Source organism: Rhinoderma darwinii, chromosome 10 (assembly GCF_050947455.1).
Source record: "Rhinoderma darwinii isolate aRhiDar2 chromosome 10, aRhiDar2.hap1, whole genome shotgun sequence".
NCBI lineage: Eukaryota > Metazoa > Chordata > Amphibia > Anura > Rhinodermatidae > Rhinoderma > Rhinoderma darwinii.
The window spans coordinates 73,707,988-73,730,786 of NC_134696.1; the positions used below are offsets into that span (position 1 = coordinate 73,707,988).

Below are 22,799 nucleotides of genomic sequence, written 5' to 3' on the forward strand. Positions count from 1 at the left end.
GCCGTCAATAGCGACTGCGGCATTTAACTTTGTTTACAGAGGGAGTGCGCTCCCTCTGTCACCCATCGGCGGCCCGCGAATGAAATCGCGGGTCTCCGATGGGGTGTCATGGCAGCCGGGGGCTTGATAAAAGCCCCCAGGTCTGCCCTGGACATATTCCTGTTAGGACGCGCCGGAGGCACGTCCTAACAGATTACCTGTCAGATTTACACTGACAGGCAATAATGCTCTGGTATACGAAGTATACCAGAGCATTATAGCAGCGATCGGAATATCGCACAGTAAAGTCACCTAGTGGGACTAATAAAATCAGTCATCAAAGTGAAATAATCGCCGCGACCGTAATGACTCCATTAATAAAGTTAATATGTAATTTAAACCGCAAAGTGAACACCGTAAAAAAAAACAAAACGCAAAAAACCATGGTGAAATTGCAATTTTTTTCCATTGTCCCCCAAAAAAGTCCCATGCACCCCAAAACAGTACCATTCAAAACTACGTCTTGTTCCGCAGAAAACAAGCCCAAAAAATCACTACATTGATGGAAAAATAAAAAAATTACGGCTCTTGCAAAGCGATGATGCAAAAACAAATAATTTTAGTTCAAAAGTGTTTTTATTGTGCAAAAGTCGTAAAACATAAAAAAACCTCTACATATGTGGAATCGCCGTAATCGTACCGACCCATAGAATAAAGGTAACATGTTATTTACGTCGCATAGTGAACGGCGTCAATTTAAAAACGCATAGAACAATGGCGGAATTTCAGGTTTTTTTTTATAATCCCCCCCAAAAAGGTTAATATAAAAATTATATGTACCCAAAAATGGTGCCATTAAAAAGCACAACTAATCCCGCAAAAAACAAGTCCTCATACAGCTATGTAGACGAAAAAATAAAAAAAGTTATAGCTCTTTGAATGCGACTATAGAAAAACGAATAAAATAGCTTGGTCATTAGGGCCCAAAATGGGCTGGTCACTAAGGGGTTAAAGGAAGTTCTATCGGATTTCAATTTCCAGCTCTGACGGAATAAAAAAAAAGTTAATACTCTTGGAATGCGACCGTGAAAAAACAAAAAATAATCCTTGGTCATTAACGTGCAAAATGGCCCGGTCATTAAGGGGTTAAAACAATAAAAAGAAAATTGAAAATAAAAGAAAAAATAAATATTATCAACTCCAGAGCCAAAGAGAAGCTTACCTTTATGTTGAGCTGGGAAAATGAGTTCAATAATAGCCATCCATTGAGAGTTTGGCGTCAAGCAATAAAACAAGGCAATAAATACTCTTGTCACGTAGGGTTTCGTGGACCCACTGGGCCGTACCGCCTTGGCGGTATGGCAGCTGGCCAACAGGGCGCAGGTCAGAGTCTATAGTTTGTATAGGGTACCTGTGGCAGCTCGGACAGTAGCAAGGCAGGCACTAGGCAGCAGGTAGACAGACGTCAGGCGTGGAGAAGCAGGAAAGGCGTGGTATACAGCACAGCACGGCTACAGCTAAGCATGGCACTAGATCAGGATAGAGGTTACAGGAACAGGGAACACTGGGAGCAGGAAACACTAGGGGACCATTTGCAAGACAGACTTGGAATACAACAACAAATCTTAGGCGTTGGAGGATGGGGAAGGGACCTTCTTATAGCCCAGAGTGCTTTGGAGCAATTAGCTCAATCACCAACATGCGTGCGCTCTGGCTTCTTAAGTCTGGACTGAGCTCGTGAGCGCACCCTGGTGGTCACTGTGGAGCAGTACGGCCGTATGTGCAGACATCTCTTGAGAGAAGGGCGTCGACTGGATGGAAGGAGTTCTTGGTCAGCGACCACGGACATTACAACTCTCTGTATTAATCATATAGAAGCCACAAACAAAACCCAACTAAGGTGGCATTTGTCCCTGTTGAAACAAAAAAAGATGTATCCAGTATACTTGGGCATGTGTTGGAGAAAATGTAATGTAATAGCAAACTTAAAACATATGTGTTGAGATTGTCCCAAAATTAAATATTTTTGGAAAGAGGTTTTTACGCTTATATCCCAAATTTATAGGCGAGTTATATCTCCTTCACCAGAGTTGGGGATTCTGAATTTATTTTTTGAAAATATTCCTTCAGAGTGCAGATGGATAGCTAATCAGGTCTTAATTGCTGCAAGATCATTAATAGCCTCAAACTGGAAAGGAGATAAAATTATGACTATTAGGAGGGTAATTGCTAAAGTAAATCAATAATCTACCTATAAAGCGTGTTTAGCGGATAGTGGAATGCTACATTTTCAACAATCTGCTAGAAATGGTCTAGATGGCTATTCCTGATGGACTCAGAAAGAACTGATATGTCTTGCAATGTACAGTATAATTACGGTCTGATATTTTTTTTTTATTAGTATTATATATTTTTTTCTTATCTTCCCTTTTGCTCTAAATTTTTTTTTCATCTGTGGGGGGGGGGTCATGAGATGTGGGTTTAGAGGAAATATATCAGAGCATTTTAACCCCTTCGACATTTGTCGTAAGTATACGTCATGGAAAGCCAGTGCTTCCCGCAAAATGTCGTATACTTACGACAAACGTATGGCACCGGCTCAGAAGCTAAGTCGGTGCCATCATCCCCAGATGTCAGTGGTATCTTACAGCTGACATCCTGCTGTAACGGCGGGGACCGAAGTTAGCTTCGATCCCCGCTATTAACCCCTTAAATGCAGCCGTCAAACTCGATCGCTGCATTTAAGGTGTTTGCAGCGTATCGACATCCCAGCAATAAAATCGCCTGGGTGTCGGTGGCTGCAATGGCAACCGGAGGCCTAATACTGGCCTACCGTTGTGCCTAGCACAGAAAATTTCCAGCCCCCGTCCGGAGGCGACGTCATCAGCGGTGGATATCAGCTGTATGTTACAGCTGACATCCACCTGTAACGGCAGGAACCGGAGCTAGCTCCGATCCATGCCATTAACCCCTCACATGCAGCGATTGGATGTGATCGCTGCATCTTTGTGGTTGCTAGCAGATCGCCAGCTGTGCCCTGCAATCGCACGACTGCCAACTGCTATTATGACAACAGGAGACCTAACAATTGCCTCCTGTTTGCCATTACTGAACCCGATTAGGCCCTACCCAGAGGCGAAGCCTAATCAGCTTGTTGTCAGTGAATGACTACGTAGGTACTGCAATGTATTAGAAAAAAAATCTGACAGTTGGACCTTCAAGTCCCATAGTGGGACTAAAGTAAAGTGAAAAAAATATATAATAAATGTTTTAAGTAATAAAACACAAATCACCCTTTTTCCCTTATCAAGTCCTTTATTAATGAAAAAATAAACAAACCATACATATTTGGTATCGCCGCGACCGTAACGGCCTAAACTATAAAAATATTATGTTATTTATTCCACACGGTGAACGGCGTAAAAAAACACATTAAAAATAATGCCAGAATTTCTGTTTTTTGGTCACTTTGCCCTACAAAAATTGAAATAAAAAGTGATCAAAAAGTCGCAAGCCCTTATACAGCTCCGTCGACGAAAAAATGAAAAAGTTATGGTTCTCACAACATGGCTACAGAAAAGACATTATTTTTACAAAAGTAATTTTATTGTGCAAAAAATTGTAAAACATAAAAAAAGTGCTATAAATTAGGTATTGCCGGAATCGTACTGACCCACAGAATAAGGCCTCATGCACACGACCGTAGTGTTTTTCTGGACCGCAAATTCCAGGACCGTGTTCCGTGAAATGTCCTCCGCAGTTCATCCGTATGTAATCCGCAGTTCATCCGTATGTAATCCGCAAAATGCGGATAAAAAAAAAAGCCTAGGTAAAACAGGATGACGACAGAACTCATTCCTGGTCGTCGCCTAGCAACACTTCCGCAAATCCGCAAACTGCGGTTGACACACGGAGGTGTACCCGCATTTTCCACGGGCCCATTGACTTCTATGGGCATGTCCGCATCGAATTTGCGGGCCGTAATAAGACATGTCCTGAGTTTCTGCGGCACGGATTTGCGGACATGCGGAAACCCGTGAAAACACGGATAGAGTGTATGGGCCCATAGAAATGAATGGGTCCGCAATTCTCCCGTGGATTTGCGGGGGAATTGCGGACGCAAAAACACGTTGGTGTGCATGGGGCCTAAAGGGAACATGTAATTTATAATGCATCGTGAACGCTGTATAAAAAAACCCCTAAAAAAACTATGCCAAAATTGCTGTTTTTGGTCATTTTGCCTCTCAAAAAATAGGATAAAAAGTGATCAAAAAGTCACATGTACCCCAAAATGGTACCAATAATAACTACAGCTCGTCCAGCAAAAAAACAGCCCTCATACTACTACGTCTATGAAAAAATAAAATTAGTTAAGGCTTCCAGAAGTCAGGAAATAAAAAATATGCAGATGTGCGAATCAGAGGGAAACATTTAGTCTGTTTTAAGAAGCGATTTATCGGGGCCCTAAAATTAGGGAACCAGGAAGGGGAGGGCCCAAACATATCTGCTAGAAGCGAGGGTGTCTGTATTATACCAGGACAATACTTTCCCAGCAAAATTCCCCAAACTGCAAAGGTGCAGAGTTTGGACCAAAAGAGGGATAAGTAAAGACACCATTTATCAGTGCGACAATGGCCTGTGCAGAAATTATGCTGTAAAGCAATCCTACACATCTATGGATTATTTTATTGTTTACCCCATTATTATACCACCTGACTATGCCCCTGATATACTCTGCCCAGTTTACATATGCCCCCACATTATAAACGGAAACACCAGCAATACTCAAACAAAACTACTACCAAGCAAAATCTACGCTTCAAAAGCCAAATGGCGCTCCCACCCCTCTGAGCCCTACAGTGTGCCCAAACAGAAGTTTACTTCCACATATATGGCACCGCCATACCCGGGAGAACCCTTTTAAAAAATTTTGGGGTGTGTGTCTACAGTGGCATAAGCTGGGCACGACATACTTGCTACTGAATTGGCATATCTGTGGAAAAAAAAAAAATGTTTTACTTTGCACGATCCGCAGCGCATTCATTTATAGAAAAGACCTGTGGGGTGAAAATGCTCACTACACCCCTTAATAAATGCCTTGAGTGGTGTAGTTTCTAAAATGGGGTGACTACTCAGGAGTTTCTTTTATTATTTCACACCAGAGCCTCAATTTCGCATGGTACTCTCACTCCTGAGCCCTGTCAAATGTCCAGGCAAAAGATTAGGGTCACATGTAGGGTGATTCTAAAACCGGGAAACACAGCATAATAATTAGAGAGCTGTCTTGTTATGATGGCACAAGCTGGGCACCACATATTGGTAGATCTATTGAAAAATCCCACTAATTTATGCAAAAAACCTGCGGAGTTAACATGCTCACTACACCCCTAGGTGAATACCTTGATGGGTGTAGTTTCCAAAATGGGGTCACTTTTGGGGGGTTTCCACTGTTTTGGTCCCACAGGAGTTTTGCAAATGCTACATAGCGACCAGAAACCAATCCAGCAAAATCTGTACTCCGAAAGTCAAATGGCTCTCCTTCCCTTCTGAGCCCGCCGTGTACCCAAAAATGAGTTTATAACCACATATGGGGTATTGCCATACTCGGGAGAAATTGCTTAATAAATGTTGGGGTTCTTTTTCTGCTTTATATTTTGAGAAAATGTAACATTTTTCTCTAATGCGATGTCTTATTGGGAAAAAAAAATTGAATTTTTATTTTCACTGCCCAATTCAAATAAAATCTATGAAACACCTGTGGGGTCAAAATGCTCACTACACCCCTAGATTAATTCCTCAAGGGGTGCAGTATCACAAATGGAGTCCCTTTTGGGTAGTTTCCACTGTACTGGTACATTAGGGGCTTTGGAAAAGCAGCATGGTGTCAAGAAACCAATCCAGCAAAATCTGTGCTCCAAAAGCCAAATGCCGCTTCTTCTCTTCTGAGCCCCGCCATGTGCCCAAACAGCAGTTTATGACCACATATGGGGTATTGCCGTACTCCAGAGAAGTTGCTTTACAAATGTTGGGGTTCTTTGCTTCCTTTATTTGTTGAGAAAATTAAAAATTTTGAGCTAAATCTAAGTTTTATTGAAGAAAAAGGATTGTTTTTATTTTCACTGCCCAATTCTAATAAAATCTATGAAACACCTGTGGGGTCAAAATGATCACTACACCCCTAGATGAATTCCTCAAGGGGTGTAGTTTCCTACATGGAGTCACTTTTTGGGCGTTTTCACTGTTTTGGTCCCTCAGGTGCTTTGGTGACATGGCCTCCGCAAACCATTCCTGCTAAATTTGAGCTCCAAAAGCCAAATGACGCTCTTTCCCTACTAAGCCCTGCCGTGTGTCCAAACAGCCGTTTATTACCACATATAGGATATTGTTTTACTCGGGAGAAATTGCTTTACAATTTTTGCAGTGCTTTTTCTCCTTTAGTCCTTGTGGAAATGAGAAAAAAAATTAGCTAAACCTACATTTTCATTTTCACAGCATACTTCCAATAATTTCTGAAAAAAACCTGCAGTGTCAAAATGCTAACTATACACCTAGATAATGTGTATAGGGGTGTACTTTCCAAAATGGGGCCACTTGTGGGGGGTTTCCACTGTTTTGGTCCCTCAGGGGCTTTGCAAATGCGACATAGCCTCCGAAAATTATTCCTGCTAAATTTGAGCTCCAAAAGTCAAATGGCGCTCTTTCCCTTCTAAGCCCTGCTGTGTGTCCAAACAGCTGTTTATTACCACATATGGGGTATTGTTTTACTCTGGAGAAATTGCTTTGAAAATTTTGCAGTGCTTTTTCTCCTTTAGTCCTTGTGGAAATTAAAAAAAAATTAGCTAAACCTACATTTTCTTTGAAAAAATGTTGATTTCCATTTTCCAATAATTTCTGCAATAAACCTGTAGGGTCAAAATGCTCACTATACCCATAGATCATTTCCTTAAGGGGTGTAGTTTCCCAAATGGGGTCACTTTTGGGGTATTTCCACTGTTTTGGCACCGCAAGAGCTCTTCAAACTCGACATGGTGCCTAAAATATATTCTAATAAAAAGGAGGCCCAAAATCCACTAGGTGCTCCTTTGCTTCTGAGGCTGGTGCACACTAGGGCCACATGTGGGATATTTCCTAAAACTGCAGAACCTGTGCAATAAATATTGAGTTGTGTTTCTCTGGTAAAACTTTGCGTTGCAGAAATTTATTTTTTATCCATTTTTTTTGTAACAACAAAAAATGAAATTTGTAAATTTCACCTCTACTTTGGTTTAATTCCTGTGAAACGTCTAAAGGTTTAAGAAATTTTCTAAATTGCCGTTTTGAATACTTTGAGGGGTGACGTTTTTAAAATGGGGTGACTTTTTTGAGGTTTATAATATATAAGGCCCTAAAAGCCACTTCACAACTGAATTGGTCCCTGTAATAATAGCCTTTTGACATTTTCTTGAAAATTTGAGAAATTGCTGCTAAAGTTCTGAGGGTATGTTCACACGACAACGTCAATTACGTCTGAAATTACAGAGCTCTTTTCAGGCGAAAACAGCTCCTGAATTTCAGACGTTTTGACAAGAGCACGCGTTTTTCGCGGCGTCTTTTACGGACGTAATTGTAGCTGGTTTTCATTGGAGTCAATGAAAAACGGCTCCAATTACGTCCCAAGAAGAGACACGAACTTCTTTGAGGCGGGCGTATTTTTACGCGCCGTCTTTTGACAGTGTAAAAAAACCCGTCTGCACAGAACACCGTAAGACCCATTGAATTCAAAGGGCAGATTTTTGCAGTCGGTTTGGAGCCGTTTTTTCAGCCGTAATTCGAGGCATAAAATGCCAGAATTACGTCCGTAAATAGGGCGTGTGAACCCTTAGCCTTGTAACGTCCTAGAAAAATAAAAGGATGTTCAAAAAAAACTATGTCAATCTAATGTAGACATGTGGGGGATGTTAATTAGCGACTATTTTGTGTGGTGTAACTGCCTGTCTTTTCTATGAGCCGTGGCGTAATTACTCCTTGTTCTCAAGTGTTTGTTCGGTCTTACAAGCAGATACATTTAAATTTAGAAAAATGCTAATTTTTTGAATTTTTCGCTAAATTTTGGTGTTTTTCACATTTAAACACTGAATGTATCGAGCAAATTTTGCCAGGAACATAAAGTCCAATGTGTCACGAGAAAACACTCTCAGAATCGCTTGGATAGGTTAAAGCATTCCGAAGTTATTTCCACATAAAGTGAAACATGTCAGATTTGAAAAATGAGGCTCTGTCAGGTAGGTCAAAAGTGGTTAAAAGGGAAGGGGTTAATTCTATTGTAATGTATGTTGTAAATATGAATACAATTACAGTGCTCTAGCAGTGGTTTAAAAAAAAAAAAAAAAAGAGTAACTGAAACAAAATAATTACCATTAATATTAATGGTAATTCTGACAAAACCTTGCTTTCCGTTTAATGTTTCGATCCTCACTTCCTCTGACGGAAGAGAGGTAAACGCAAACTTACGGTAGTGTGAACTTAGCCTTAGCATCAGAAAATTACATTGCGCAAAGCACAACTGTTGAACAGTAATGTTTCTATGCAACATCTTGCATTCTTTACTATATTTTATCTGATCAATTATATCAGAATAATAACCTTTTGACAATTTTGGCTGGGTTTGGCTGTGACAGTTTTGGCTGGGTTAACCCCTCAGCGGAAAGGCAAACGAAAAACTCAGCTTCCGTTTCCCTCACCATTGAACTCAATGATGACAGAAACCTAACTAATGGTTTCCGTCTGTCACCGTTGTGACAGGGTACCATCGTTTTGACGGAATCAATAGCGCAGTTGACTGCGCTATTGGACACATATGGACTGTGACGTTAGGGGCGTTGTGATGGTGGAATCCCCGGCTAAAGCATCAGCAACACTCTGACTAAGCATTCAGTTACTGGAGGAGCCCCTGACGTCACTGTCCATATACGTCACATCAGGAGCTCCACCAGAAGCAGAATCCCTCGGAAGGGGAGTTTGCCGCTATCTACATGCGCACTGTGGCACTATCTACAGGGGACACTTTGGAACTGTCTACATAGGAACTAATGTGGGCACTATCTACAGGGCACTGTTGTAATATGTGGGCACTAGCTAAAGTGGGCACTGTGGCACTATCTACAGGGGCATTGTGGTGTTTTCAGGGGCATGGGGCCAAAAATAAACCCTGACAAATTAAATTCATCTGTTTTTTTAATAGTAGTGAAAAAAGGATGGCAAACGGATGAACAACGGCTGTTAAAAATGGTCAGACGGCCCGGAAATGGATGAAATTTTAGAGACACACTGATTGTAAAACGGCACTTGATCCGTTTTTAATGGATTTTTTTTTATGGTCATGTGAATATATCCTAAAGCTGGCAATATAGTTACTATAGCCTTGATTATAGTCAATCCACAAAAATATTTTTTCATAATATGCGAAATAGACGGTTTTCTTCACCACTCATTTTTGCGTTTTATATTTACACCGTTTACCGTGTGGTATAAATAACTTTATTCAGCGGGTCGTTACAATTGCGACGATGCCAAATTCATATAGTTTTCTTATGTTTTACTACTTTTAAACAGTAAAAACGCTTTTTTTTTCAAAATTATAATAATAATAATAATTAAACTGCCCTCTGTAGGTAGTGCCGCACTGCCCCACTTGCAGGTAGTGCCGCACTGCCCCACTTGCAGGTAGTGCCGCACTGCCCCACTTGCAGGTAGTGCCGCACTGCCCCACTTGCAGGTAGTGCCGCACTGCCCCACTTGCAGGTAGTGCCGCACTGCCCCACTTGCAGGTAGTGCCGCACAGACCCCCTGTAGGTAGTTCTACACAGCCCACTTTTACATAACACCACTGTAGGGGACCGTTCCAGGAGAAGTCCCTGACTTCAATGTCAATATATGGAGTGTGAAGTTAGGGACTTCTCCTGGAGCGGAAACACCGGCCACAGCGCTGGGGACTCCGTTTCAGGAGTAGGGGACCGCGCCAGGAAAGGTCCCTGACGTGACTGTCCATATATAGACAGTGTAGCTAGGGAATTATCCTGGAGCGGAATCCCCGGCCACGGCAACGCTGTGGCTGGGGATTGGGGATTCCGCTCCTACAGGGAGCAAAAAAATACCCTCCTTCTCCTCACATGCACTTCGCACTGTGAGAAGGAGAAGAGAGCGAACGAGCGGCAGAAAGCTCGGATCACATCCGAGTGACAGCCGTGCTTTACACGGCCCCATAGACTTCTATGGGAGCCGTGCGGCCGGGAGAACGTCCGAAAATAGGGCATGCACCATTTTTTTAGGGCCCTGCTTACCGGGCCATCAAAAAAAAAAACACGCCCGTGTGAATAGCCCCATTTGGGGTCTATTGTTCCTACTGTAGCCGTGTGACGGCCGTTCAAAAAACGACCGTCACACGGCCAGGAAACCCTATCATGTGAATAGGGCCTAACTGTTAGTTTTCAACTGACAGTTAGCCTATTAGGTTCTTCCTTGGGCAGGTCCTAATAGGCTTCCGTACATGGCCGACCAGTAAGCCATTGCTAGGATTCCTGGTTGCCAAAGCAACCATCACCACCCCGCAATCTCTCACAGAGGGGCGATGGGATACAGAGGGAGCCCACTCCCTCTGTCAACCACTTAAATGATGGCGATATCTGTGATCGGCGACATTGCAGCGGAGTGTCAGCTGTATATTATAGCTGACAACCGCTGATGATGGAGTGGACACAGCTCCTGTGCCCGCTTCATCTTCAGGACCTGACTGTACATCCATTAGCAGAAAGGGAGCCTTAACATGGACGTACAGTCACCCAATAGCGGGAAGGGGTTAAGAGCTCTAACTTTTTTATTTTTCTGCTGACATAGCTGTACGAGGGCTTTTTTTTTTTTTTTTGCGGGCCGACTTAGTTTTTATTGGTACCATTTTGGAGTACATACAAAATACAAATTTTTTTGAAAGCAGGATGAATAGAAAACAGCAATTCTGCCATTGTTTTTTTTTTTTTTGGTTTACAGGGTCCACCGTGCAGGTTAGATAACGTAATAATTTTAAAGTTGAGGTCGTTATAGACACAGCAATACCAAATAAGAGTAACTTTTTTTTTTATTATTTAAATTGTTTTATTCATAATACAGCACTTTAAGGGGAAAAAGTGGGTTTTTAATTAATTTATTTTCAAAATCTGGGATTTAAATTTATTACGTTAATTAAAAAGAAAAAATGTTAGTCCCACTAGGGGACTTCACTATGTGATCATTTGATCGCTTTAATAATACACTGCAATACTTTTGCATTGCAGTATATTATTGCCCTTCAGTGTAAAACTGACAGACATCTATGAGGGTATGTTCACATGGCAAATGAAAAACAGCTGTAAAATACGGAGCTGTTTTCAGGGAAAAACAGCCCCTTATTTGAAGCCGTTTTATAGCAGAGTGCGTTTTTTGATGCGGTTTTTTTAGGGCCGTTTTTGGAGCTGTTTTTCTATTGAGACAATGAAAAACGGCTCCAAAAATGGCTCAAGAAGGGACATGCACTTTTTTTTTTAAGGGGCATTTTTTTCCACGTCATTTTTACAAACTGATGCGTAAAAAAATGCCCCGGGGGAACGGAACGCCGTTTTTCCCATTGAAATCAATGGGTAGATGTTTGGAGGCGTCCCGCCTCCGTATTTTTAGCAGTTTTTAGGGGCGTTTATTTATGGTCTTGTCTTCCACTACAGATTTTCCGCCCACAAATCTAGATAGAAAATCTGCACCAAATCTGCTACGTGTAAAGAGGACAGCTATTAAAGATGGAACAAATTTATTAAGAGGCGCACAATGTCTTTTGTTGCATCTTGGGCTATCCATGCGCCACAAATTGAAATAGATTTCAGCTATAATTTATTCAAATTTCTGGTAGAAATTTAAATGAAGCATTTTAAAAAAGTATCGAAAGCAGCATAAATTGGAACAAAGTTGCAAAATTTTGAACAAAACAGGTGTGCACCAAGATGTGCAACTATTTATGCCACTACAGTGGCATAAACCGGATGATAAATTCCCCCTACAATCGTAGTCTAATTTACTATCGTCCCAGAAAATATATTTATTTATGGTCTATTGAACAGTACAGAACCTATATAATTCTACTACTGTAATTCTGTCTTTCAGGAATCAATGTGAGCCAGGGGAAGCATTTCAAGAATTGAGGCTGCAGGGGTACACACAGCTACAAGGTACTGCCACAAGGTCACTAGTCGACCTTCACTGGCCTGTCCTATCACCTATCGGGGGCCACCTGACCTTTATCTCTGCTGAAAATAACTGGCTTGTATGTTTAGGAGGAGGACATTTATTTCCTGACGTTTGACATTACTTTTCTGTCTGTAAATGCACCTATTTCTCTACAGGTGAGTGTGCTTATTACAGTATTATTCTATTACATACTAAATTTAGAATAGGTGACGGGCTATGCTATTATTAGTTTATTATGTCATCGTATAGGTTTTATCCACTGTAAATCGCATCTGGTGTAGGGTTGTCACGATACCAGAATTTGGACTTAATAAAGTTTATTGTAAAAAAAACATGTTTAACATTATTTTTTTACTCTTTATTTTTTAACTTTAATGTACTGGCATATATCCATTTATTAATGATATAGAGGATGGGATTAATAGCACTATTTCTATTTTTGCAGAGGACACCAAGTTCAGTCTGTGGAAGATGTTCGTAAATTGCAAGCAGATTTAAACAAACTAAGTGTTTGGGCGTCCACTTGGCAAATGAAGTTTAATGTAGATAAATGTAAAGTTATGCATCTGGGTACCAACAACCTGCATGCATCATATGTCCTAGGGGGAGCTACACTGGCGGATTCACTTGTTGAGAAGTTAACTGCGATATTGATTCCATCTAAAAAATGGAAACCTGCCGGAACCGTGACAAAGGGAACCCATTAGCAATGTTTCCGTCACCAATGGTGATGCAAACGGAAGCTGTGGTTTCCGTTTGACTTTCCGTTGCGGGTTCCACGACGGAAACCTCAGACGGAACCCCTGAACGGAAAGCGAACGCTGATGCGAACCGGCCCTAAAATCATAAACAAAATAACAGCATACAATGTCAATCAGCTGCTTCAAAGGCCAGCAAGATATTGTCGTGTATTAAAAGAGGCATGGACTCGCGGGACAGGGATGTAATATTACCACTTCACAAAGCATTAGTGTGGCCTCATCTAGAATATGCAGTTCAGTTCTGGGCTCCAATTCATAGAAAGGATGCCCTGGAGTTGGAAAAAATACAAAGAAGAGCAACGAAGCTAATTAGGGGCATGGAGAATCTAAGTTATGAGGAAAGATTAAAAGAATTAAACCTATTTAGCCTTGAAAAAAGACGACTAAGGGGGGGGGACATGATTAACTTATATAAATATATTAATGGCACATACAAAAAATATGGTGAAATCCTGTTCCATGTAAAACCCCCTAAAAAACAAGGGGGCCCTCCCTCCGTCTGGAGAAAAAAAAAAGGTTCAACCTGCAGAGATGACAAGCCTTATTTACTGTGAGAACGGTGAATCTATGGAATAGTCTACCGCAGGAGCTGGTCACAGCAGGGAGAGTAGATGTCTTTAAAAAAGGCTAAGATAATTTCCTAGAACGAAAAAATATTAGCTATGTGTAGAAATTTTTACCTTCCTTTTTCCTGTCCCTTGGTTGAACTTGATGGACATGTGTCTTTTTTAAGCCGTACTATGTAAGTATGTAACATCAGTGTCCATATATGGACAGAGATGTCAGGGGCAACCCCAGAGCTTGAGTCCCGGGCAGAGCGCTACTAGCACTCCTACTGGGACTCCTGCTGTGCTCCTGACATCACTGTCCAGCTCTGGGGAAGCCCTAGACATCGCTGTCCATATGTGGACAGCGATGTCAGCGGATTCCACAGAGTCCCGGAGCAGCGCCTATACTAACGCTCTGCCCTGGGACTCAGGCTCTGGGGAAGCCCCAGACATCGCGTGTCCATTCATGGACAGCGATGTCAGGGGATTCCACAGAGTCCCAGAGCAGAGCCTATACTAGCGGCTCTGTGTCCTGCGGGCTGCAGATGACAGCCTCAGGGGCCACATTCGGCCCGCGTGCTTGAGACCCCTGCGTTAGAGCATGTGTGGACCCCAGCACTCATCTGCACATGTTGTGGACTTGTCAGAAAGTCAAATGCTTTCGGAAGTCGATTAGGACACTTGCTCAGTGATGAATACACACAGAGCTAACCCAAGGTTTGCTTACTAGGGGTTAAACCAGATGGTCTTTCTTACCCTATCTTTAAATTGCTTCAAACTCCTTATGATATCAGCTCGCATACATGTTGCTCGAAATTGAAGACGGACGTCACTTTCATTTACAGCAGTAAAAAAATCGTATGAATAAAATTTGGGTTTAAGAAAAACTTCATGCCGTTAGACTAGATACTGTAGCACACTTTGATAAGATTTGGTCCCCCATGGCTGCGAACTTTGGTGGTCCCAAACCTCTCATTATTTAGGAACATAATGTTCTCTATGTGTGGTGGAGGAATGCTCAGGTCCCTATCCTTATTCTTTGCTTTGTTTATTATCGAGAATTTGTGATTTGGACTACACCGAGGATGTCTATATCCACCTATGTGACTCTGCATTTCTAGGCATATGTTTTTTCTCTGCATGCTTGTTAGGCCTAATTCTCACGAACGTGTCAGTTTTGTGCGCGTATAAAATGCGTTTTTCCGGCATTGCAGTTCCGTGTGGCATCCGTGTACGGAGCGCGTCTGCGTTTTTTTCGCCCGTATGTCACGCGTTTTTTAGGTCAGCAAAAAATACTAAAAGGAGGTGTTTTATTTTTCCCTCATCATTTATTTAGCAACTGGTGCATGAAAAACACGGACAGCTCACCCATGGACTTCAATGGGTGCGTGATGCGCAAAAAACCCACAAGTATAGGACATGCAGTGAGTTTCACGCAGCGGACAAACGCTGCGTGAAAAACACAATGTCTGAATGGCCCCATTGAATTGCATAGGTCCCGACACTTCGGTAAAGTTTCTGTGAATGACAGCACACGTGAGCTCGCGAGATTACGCCGTGCTGTATGAGTAAGTGCCCAAGAAACTTTACCGAAGTGTCGGGAGTGTGAATAGACATCGCGTCCTGGCTGGAGGCAATGTCTATTCACTCTCTAGACACTTCGGTAAAGTTAATGTGGGAGTATGTGACAGCACAGCATGATCTCGCGAGATCACGCTGTGTTGCGAGTACTGCTAAAAATGAATGGAGAGAAGTGTATGACGCGGATTGGTCAGCGTCCTACACTTCTCTTTAGAAAAAGTAAAAACACGCCCAGTTGTCTATTACGAAACAAATTAGCATAAATCTAAAATTGTGCATAACTTGCTCAAAATTTATCGTTTTTCAAAATAAAAATGTATAATCTGGTGACAGAGCCTCTTTAACCCTTTAGGTGTTTCACAGGAATTCAAGTAAAGTAGAGGTGAAATGTACAAATTTCATTTTTATTTTTTTTGCCAAAATTCATTTGTAATACATTTTACCCGAGAAATGCAACTCAATATTTATTGCCCAGATTCTGCAGTTTTAAGAAATATCCCACATGTGGCCTAGTGTGCTAATGGACAAACACAGACCTCTGAAGCAAAAGGAGTGCCTAGTGGATTTTGGGGCCTCCTTTTTTTAGAATATATTTTAGGCACCATGTCAGGTTTGAAGAGGTCTTGCGGTGCCAAACCAGTAAAGATAATTCCATTTTGGAAACTACACCCCTTAAGGAATTTATCTAAGGGTAGAGTTAGCATTTTGAACCCACAGTTTTTTAGCTAAATTTATTTGAATTAGTATGTGAAGATGAAAATCTACTTTTTTTCTGAAAAAATTTAGACATTTTTAATTTTTACAAGGAATAACGGAGAAAAAACACCCCAACATATGTAAAGCAATTTCTCCCGATTATAGCAATACCCCATATTTGGTAATAAACTGCTGTTTGGACCCACAGCACGGTTCAGAAGAGAAGGAGCACCATTTGGATTTTGGATTTCTGATTTTGCTGGAAAAGTTTTCAGTGCCGTGTCGCGTTTGCAATGCAATGAAGGGACCAAAACAGCGGAAACCCGACCAAAAGTGACTCCATTTTGGAAACTACACCCCTCAAGGAATTTTTCTAGGGGTAAAGTTAGCATTTTGACCCCACAGTTTTGCTGAATTCATTGCAATTCGTTTTTTACCTTTACAAACTACTTTTTTTCTGAAAACAAAAACGCAGACATTTTGAATTTTTACAAGGAATAAAAGAGAAAAAGCACCCCAACATTTGTAAAACAATTTCTCCCGATTACGTAAATACGCCATATTTGGTAATAAACTGCTGTTTGGACCCACAGCGGGCCTTAGAAGGGAAGGAGCGCTATTTGGCTTTTGGAGCTCAAATTTAGCTGAAATGGTTTTCAGGTGCCATGTAGAATTTGCAAAGCCCCTGAGAGGCCAAAACAGTGGAAGTCCCCCAAAAATGACCTCATTTTGGAAACTACACCACTTAAGGAATCTATCTAGGGGTATAGTGAGCATTTAGACCCCACAGGCCGAATTTATTAGAATTAGGCAGTGAAAATGAATATTAACATTATTTCTACTAAAATGTTGAATTTTTTCAATTTCACCAAGGAGGAAAATGCACCCCAATATTTGTAAAGCAATTTCTCCTGAGAACGGCAATACCCCACATGTTGTCAAATGTTTTTTCATTAGAATGTATTTAACCCTTTCCGGACGGATACATTTTTTGCTTTTTCTTTTTTGTTTTTCCCTCCCCGCATTCCAAGAGCCATGACTTTTTTTTATTTTTCTGTCAATAGAGTGGTGTGAGGGCTTATTTTTTGCGGGACGACCTGTAGTTTTTATTTCTACCATTTTTTGGTACATACAACTTTTTGAGCACTTTTTATAAAAATTTTTGGTAGAGCCAAGGTGACCAAAAAAACAGCAATTTTGCAGTTTTAAATTCTTTATTTCCACGGCGTTCACCGTGCGAGTTAAATAATGGTATATTGTAATCGTTTGGAGTTTTACAGACATAGCGATACCAATTTTGTGTATTTTTTTATATTTTTACATTTCTTTGGAGAAAAAAAATGTGAAAAGGTTTTTTTTTTGGACTTTAAATAATCGATTTAATTTTTTTTCACTAATAACTATTTACTTTTGTTTTTACACATTTTATTAGTCCCCCTAGGAGACTTGCCCCAGCAATCAGTAGATAGATGGTACAATACACTGCAATAGTAATGTATTGCAGTATATTGTCATTTTTACAGGCTCCCGTAACAGCGTGATCGTTGTTCCTGTCCGTTAGTCCCGAGTGTCAGCTGTAATACACAGCTGACACCCGCAGTTTTATGGCACGGGCTCAGCGCGTGAGCCCACTCCATATATCACCCCCCACACCACGACATGCTATTAATTCGTGGTGCGCAAAGGGGTTAATACGCAGCGGATTGTGCAGAGTGAAAATTAATTCAAATTTTCCACTGATATGCCATTTTAGTGCACTATATGTTATGCCCAATTTGTGCCACTGAAGACAAATACCTCAGAAATTATTAACTGGGTTCTCCCGGATATGGCAATGCCATATCGGTGGTCGTAAACTGCTGTTTGGGCACCATGTAGGGCTCAGAAGGGAGGGAGCGCCATTTGGCTTTCTGCGTGCAGATTTTGCTTGGTAGTAGTTCTTTTTGGCGTTTTGCTGGTATTTCAGTTTATAATGTGGGGGCATACATAAGCTGTGCGGAGTACATCAGGGCATAATAATGGGGTAAATAAATAATATTTCACAGATGTGTGGCCAGTGTCGCACTGACCAATCTTATCCGCTTTTAGAACACTGCACATTTTGCATCGCCATATTCCGATAGCCAGAACCTCTTTATTTTTTCTTCACCAGAGCTGTGAGAGGGCTTATTTGTTGCAGGACAATCTGTAGTATTCATTGGTACCATTTTGGGGTACATGTCGGGTTTTTTAACACTTTTTATAAAAACAATTTTTTATGGCGTTCACCCTGGGCTATAAATGACCTTTTTACTTTATTCTGCGGGTCGGTACGATTACGGGGATAACATATGTATATCTTTTTTTATGTTTTGCATCATTTGCGCAATAAAATCACTTATTTATAAAATTAATTATTTTTTGTGTCACCATATTCTGAGGGCCATAACTTTTTTATTTTTCAGTCAAATAAAAGAAAAGTTTGAAAAGTGAGAAGCTGAAGACATCTGAGCGGAAAACTGAAGAAATGGGCTGTGGGCGGGAGACGTAATCACAGAGGTCTGGACCGGATGGAGAAGAAAAGAGAAAAATGAACAACTAGAATCTGAGAAGACATCACCTGTGAGTCACTTAATTTAAATGTTTATTCTGCCTCTAATAAATACTGTAGTCACTGTATGAATTCAGCGAAATAATGGGTGGTATCATATTTTTCTTGTGAAACAGCAACTCCCAGCATATTCTTACCATTGTTCGGGCCATGATGTGAGCTGTAGTTTTATGCCGTAAAAACCTATACGGCAGGGGTTGCAATAAATTGAGCTGTATTTGTGCTGGTGCTGTATTGATGTACTGAGCCTGATTCTGGTACTGTATTGATGTACTGAGCTTGGTTCTGGTGCTGTATTGATGTACTGAGCTTTTTTCTGGTGCTGTATGGATGTACTGAGCTTGGTTCTGGTGCTGTATTTAAGTACGGAGCTTGGTTCTGGTGCTGTATTTACGTACGGAGCTTGGTTCTGGTGCTGTATTTACGTACGGAGCTTGGTTCTGGTGCTGTATTTACGTACGGAGCTCGGTTCTGGTGCTTTATTTATGTACGGAGCTTGGTTCTGGTGCTTTATTTATGTATTGAGCTTGGTTCTATAGCTGTAATTATATAGGATATATTTATAATAACAAAATTGCAGTGCAGATAGAATTGTATTCAACTTAGTATATATTTAATGGGAACCGGTCAGGTAGTTTTAACCCCTTGAACAGCCACCATGTGGTAATGGTGAGACATTACCGTCTGGTAATGGTCACATGACCATGTCGTAATGGTCACGTGACCTGACAAGATTTCCAAACATTTCCTTGTATGTTTTCTTTAAGATACAAGCAAAATCTATAAAAACAAACTTCTTTAAACGTTGCACACTATATGCTAATTACTCATTAAAGGGTCATGGGGCGGTGCCGCTATCCTGAAGAGTCACCTGGTCCTGCCTGCAAACCCACCTTTCCTTGCTTGATTGACATGGCTATTATACATTACTAGCAGCCAGGGCTGGCGTCAGCACCCGGCAAACCCGGGCAAGAGCCGGGGGCCACTCCACTTGGGGCGGCCCACTCGGCCACCGCCATCGTTAAGGCATCACGGTCTATATATGGACAGTGATGTAAGAAGGAGAGGATACCTGGTCCGTCTCTGGGAAAGCCCGACATCGCTGTCCATATATGGAAGTGAATATGGACAGCGATGCCAGGAGCAGAGCAGCGTCCCAGCCTGACTGCGCTGGTCCCGCCTGCAACTGAGCCTGCATCCGCAGGACACAGATTCAGTAGGGTTGAATGCTGGAGCCTCACTCCAGCATTCACTTGTGCCGTGAGCAGTTCGGTACAGGCAGGCGCAATGTTGTGACGTCCCTACATCGCGCCTGTCTGCTCCAAGTCACACAGCACAGTGTAGAAGAGGAGAAGCATCCTCCACACGTCGTGGGAACGGGGGTAGGTTAGTAAGTATGTTATTATTTTTCTATTAGGTACACATGGGGGCATTATACTAGGTATGGGATGGGGCATTATACGCTATTGGAGGGGACATTATACTGTATGTGGCAGCTATGGAGGGCATTATACTGTATGGGGGCATTATACTGTATGGGACAGCTACAGGGGGCATTATACTGTGTTGTGGATTTATACTGTGGGAGCAGCTATGGAGGGCATCATACTGTGTGGGGGACAGCTATGGGGAGTCATTATACTGTGGGGGCATTCATGAGGTCTGTCGGACAAGGCACTTGGGCATAGGCGTGCGCAGGGGTCTGGTGGTGTTGGGGAGGGGTAGGGTGGCCTTAGCTGAATTCTTGCACCAGGGCCCAGGAGCCTTTAGCTACGCCACTCCCAGGGAGAGTGCTAGTAGTGCTCTGCCCGGGACTATGGATCTGCTGTTGCCCCTGACAACACTGTCCATATATAGACAGTGACATCAGGAGCTGTGTGGCACTACCTGGGAGGAGGGGGCAGTGTGGTACTACCTTGGAGGGATCTGTGTGGCATTATCTACCGAGGGCACTACATTTATGGGGGTACAAACTGGGGGCCTAACTTCTATATGGGGGCATAAACAGGGCCTAACGCCTATATGGGGGCACAAAGTGATGATTTTTGGCATTTAACTGCCGCAGTGAGTTCCCCCGCAAAGGGGCCCACTAAGCCTGTGTCGCCCAAGGGCCCACATAAACCTGGAGCCAGCCCTGCTAGCAGCCTCCTCCAACTTTCTCAGAAACACCACTGCCTTGTACTACTTGGGCACGCACCGCGCAGCGAAATATACTCTGCCCGGCTTCATCGCTGCACCGCACATGTCAGGGGAGTACAAGGCAACGCGCATTCGCAACAGTTGGAAGAGGCTGGTAGTGATTTAGAACAGCCAGGAGGACTTCAATCAAAGCCTGTCGCTCCCATGCCATGATACCTGGAGCCAGTCGCTGCCATGCCATGATACCTGGAGCCAGTCGCTCCCATGCCATGATACCTGGAGCCAGTCGCTCCCATGCCATGATACCTGGAGCCAGTCGCTCCCATGCCATGATACCTGGAGCCAGTCGCTCCCATGCCATGATACCTGGAGCCAGTCGCTCCCATGCCAAGATACCTGGAGCCAGTCGTTCCCATGCCAAGATACCTGGAGCCAGTCGCTCCCATACCATGATACCTGGAGCCAGTCGCTCCCATACCATGATACCTGGAGCCAGTCGCTCCCATGCCATGATACCTGGAGCCTGTCGCTCCCATGCCATGATACCTGGAGCCAGTCGCTGCCATGCCATGATACCTGGAGCCAGTCGCTGCCATGCCATGATACCTGGAGCCAGTCGCTCCCATGCCATGATACCTGGAGCCAGTCGCTCCCATGCCATGATACCTGGAGCCAGTCGCTCCCATGCCATGATACCTGGAGCCAGTCGCTCCCATGCCATGATACCTGGAGCCAGTCGCTCCCATGCCATGATACCTGGAGCCAGTCGCTCCCATGCCATGATACCTGGAGCCAGTCGCTCCCATGCCATGATACCTGGAGCCAGTCGCTCCCATGCCATGATACGTGGAGCCAGTCGCTCCCATGCCATGATACGTGGAGCCAGTCGCTCCCATGCCAAGATACCTGGAGCCAGTCGCTCCCATGCCAAGATACCTGGAGCCAGTCGCTCCCATGCCATGATACCTGGAGCCAGTCGCTCCCATACCATGATACCTGGAACCAGTCGCTCCCATACCATGATACCTGGAGCCTGTCGCTGCCATGCCAGGATACCTGGAGCCAGTCGCTGCCATGCCAGGATACCTGGAGCCAGTCGCTGCCATGCCAGGATACCTGGAGCCAGTCGCTGCCATGCCAGGATACCTGGAGCCAGTCGCTGCCATGCCAGGATACCTGGAGCCAGTCGCTGCCATGCCATGATACCTGGAGCCAGTCGCTGCCATGCCATGATACCTGGAGCCAGTCGCTGCCATGCCATGATACCTGGAGCCAGTCGCTCCAATGACATGATACCTGGAGCCAGTCGCTCCCATGCCATGATACCTTGAGCCAGTCGCTCCCATGCCATGATACCTGGAGCCAAGTATAATGCCATCGCCACAAGTCAATTATCATGGTGTGAATGATGCCTCGTAATGACTACAGTCCGGTAACTCGTCAAGAAGCAGGATAGGTAGCTGATCTCCGGGTGACAGGACTAGCGGGCAGTGGGTGCAGAACTGCAGTCACCAGTCATGGTTACTGGCACAACGACCAGGCCTGGACACTGCATACCACTGCACACGGGGCAATGTCTGCCCTCACTGCTGCCTGCTGGAGCTATGTTATTATACAGGCAGGTACAGGCAGCATTTTGTATGGGCAGAGGTGTAATGCCCAAAGCGCAGCATCTGTGCCCAGTCCCAGACTCTCATGAGTCACTGTGCTGGGTTACCGGACAGCTGGACTCAGTCCACCACATTATATTACATGTTAACAGCAATAAGAACACGGCAGCCCGCTGAATACACATCATAGAATATATCGTGCGGAGATATCACGTGATCACAGCACTAGAATAGCGCGTTACCTGCTCACTGTACAGGATCCTGCCTCCGGTGTCTGGAAACCAACTCTTCCCCGCAATAAAACAGTAATCTGCGGCGGCTGATCGTGATCCGGGGAAGGGAGGCACAGCAATAAACGAAGCAGAATTATCCCGGGAGACTGACGTCACAGCGCCTCCTGCTGGCGGCTATTTGGTACGACGCTATAGTGGAGGCTTGCCTGCGGGAGGTACAGGAACTGCAAGCATTGTCTGCAGCGATTCACTGAAGTTGCTAGAGGGAGGATTTACTCCGAACAACTCCAATCTAAAAAAATATTTGTGGTGTAGAAAATGAAAAAAATAGCGATTCCTCCATTGTTTTTTGCGCTTCGTTTTTACAGAATTCACTGTGCAATTAAAACATGTTAACTTTATTCTGCGGGTCAATA

The 22,799-nt window shown here is 43.2% G+C and overlaps 1 protein-coding gene across 3 annotated transcripts in view; it reads right to left on the reverse strand.

Moving 5' to 3' along the window:
* The window catches only part of LOC142662116 (myosin-10-like), a 428,074-nt gene extending 405,563 nt beyond the window's left edge, over nucleotides 1-22,511 (reverse strand). For all 3 annotated transcript variants that reach the window (XM_075840065.1, XM_075840064.1, XM_075840061.1), the window contains exon 1: nucleotides 22,393-22,511. The gene's annotated coding sequence lies outside the window, so the exon portion shown is untranslated. The remainder of the gene's footprint in view (nucleotides 1-22,392) is intronic.
* Nucleotides 22,512-22,799: the final 288 nt, after the last annotated feature.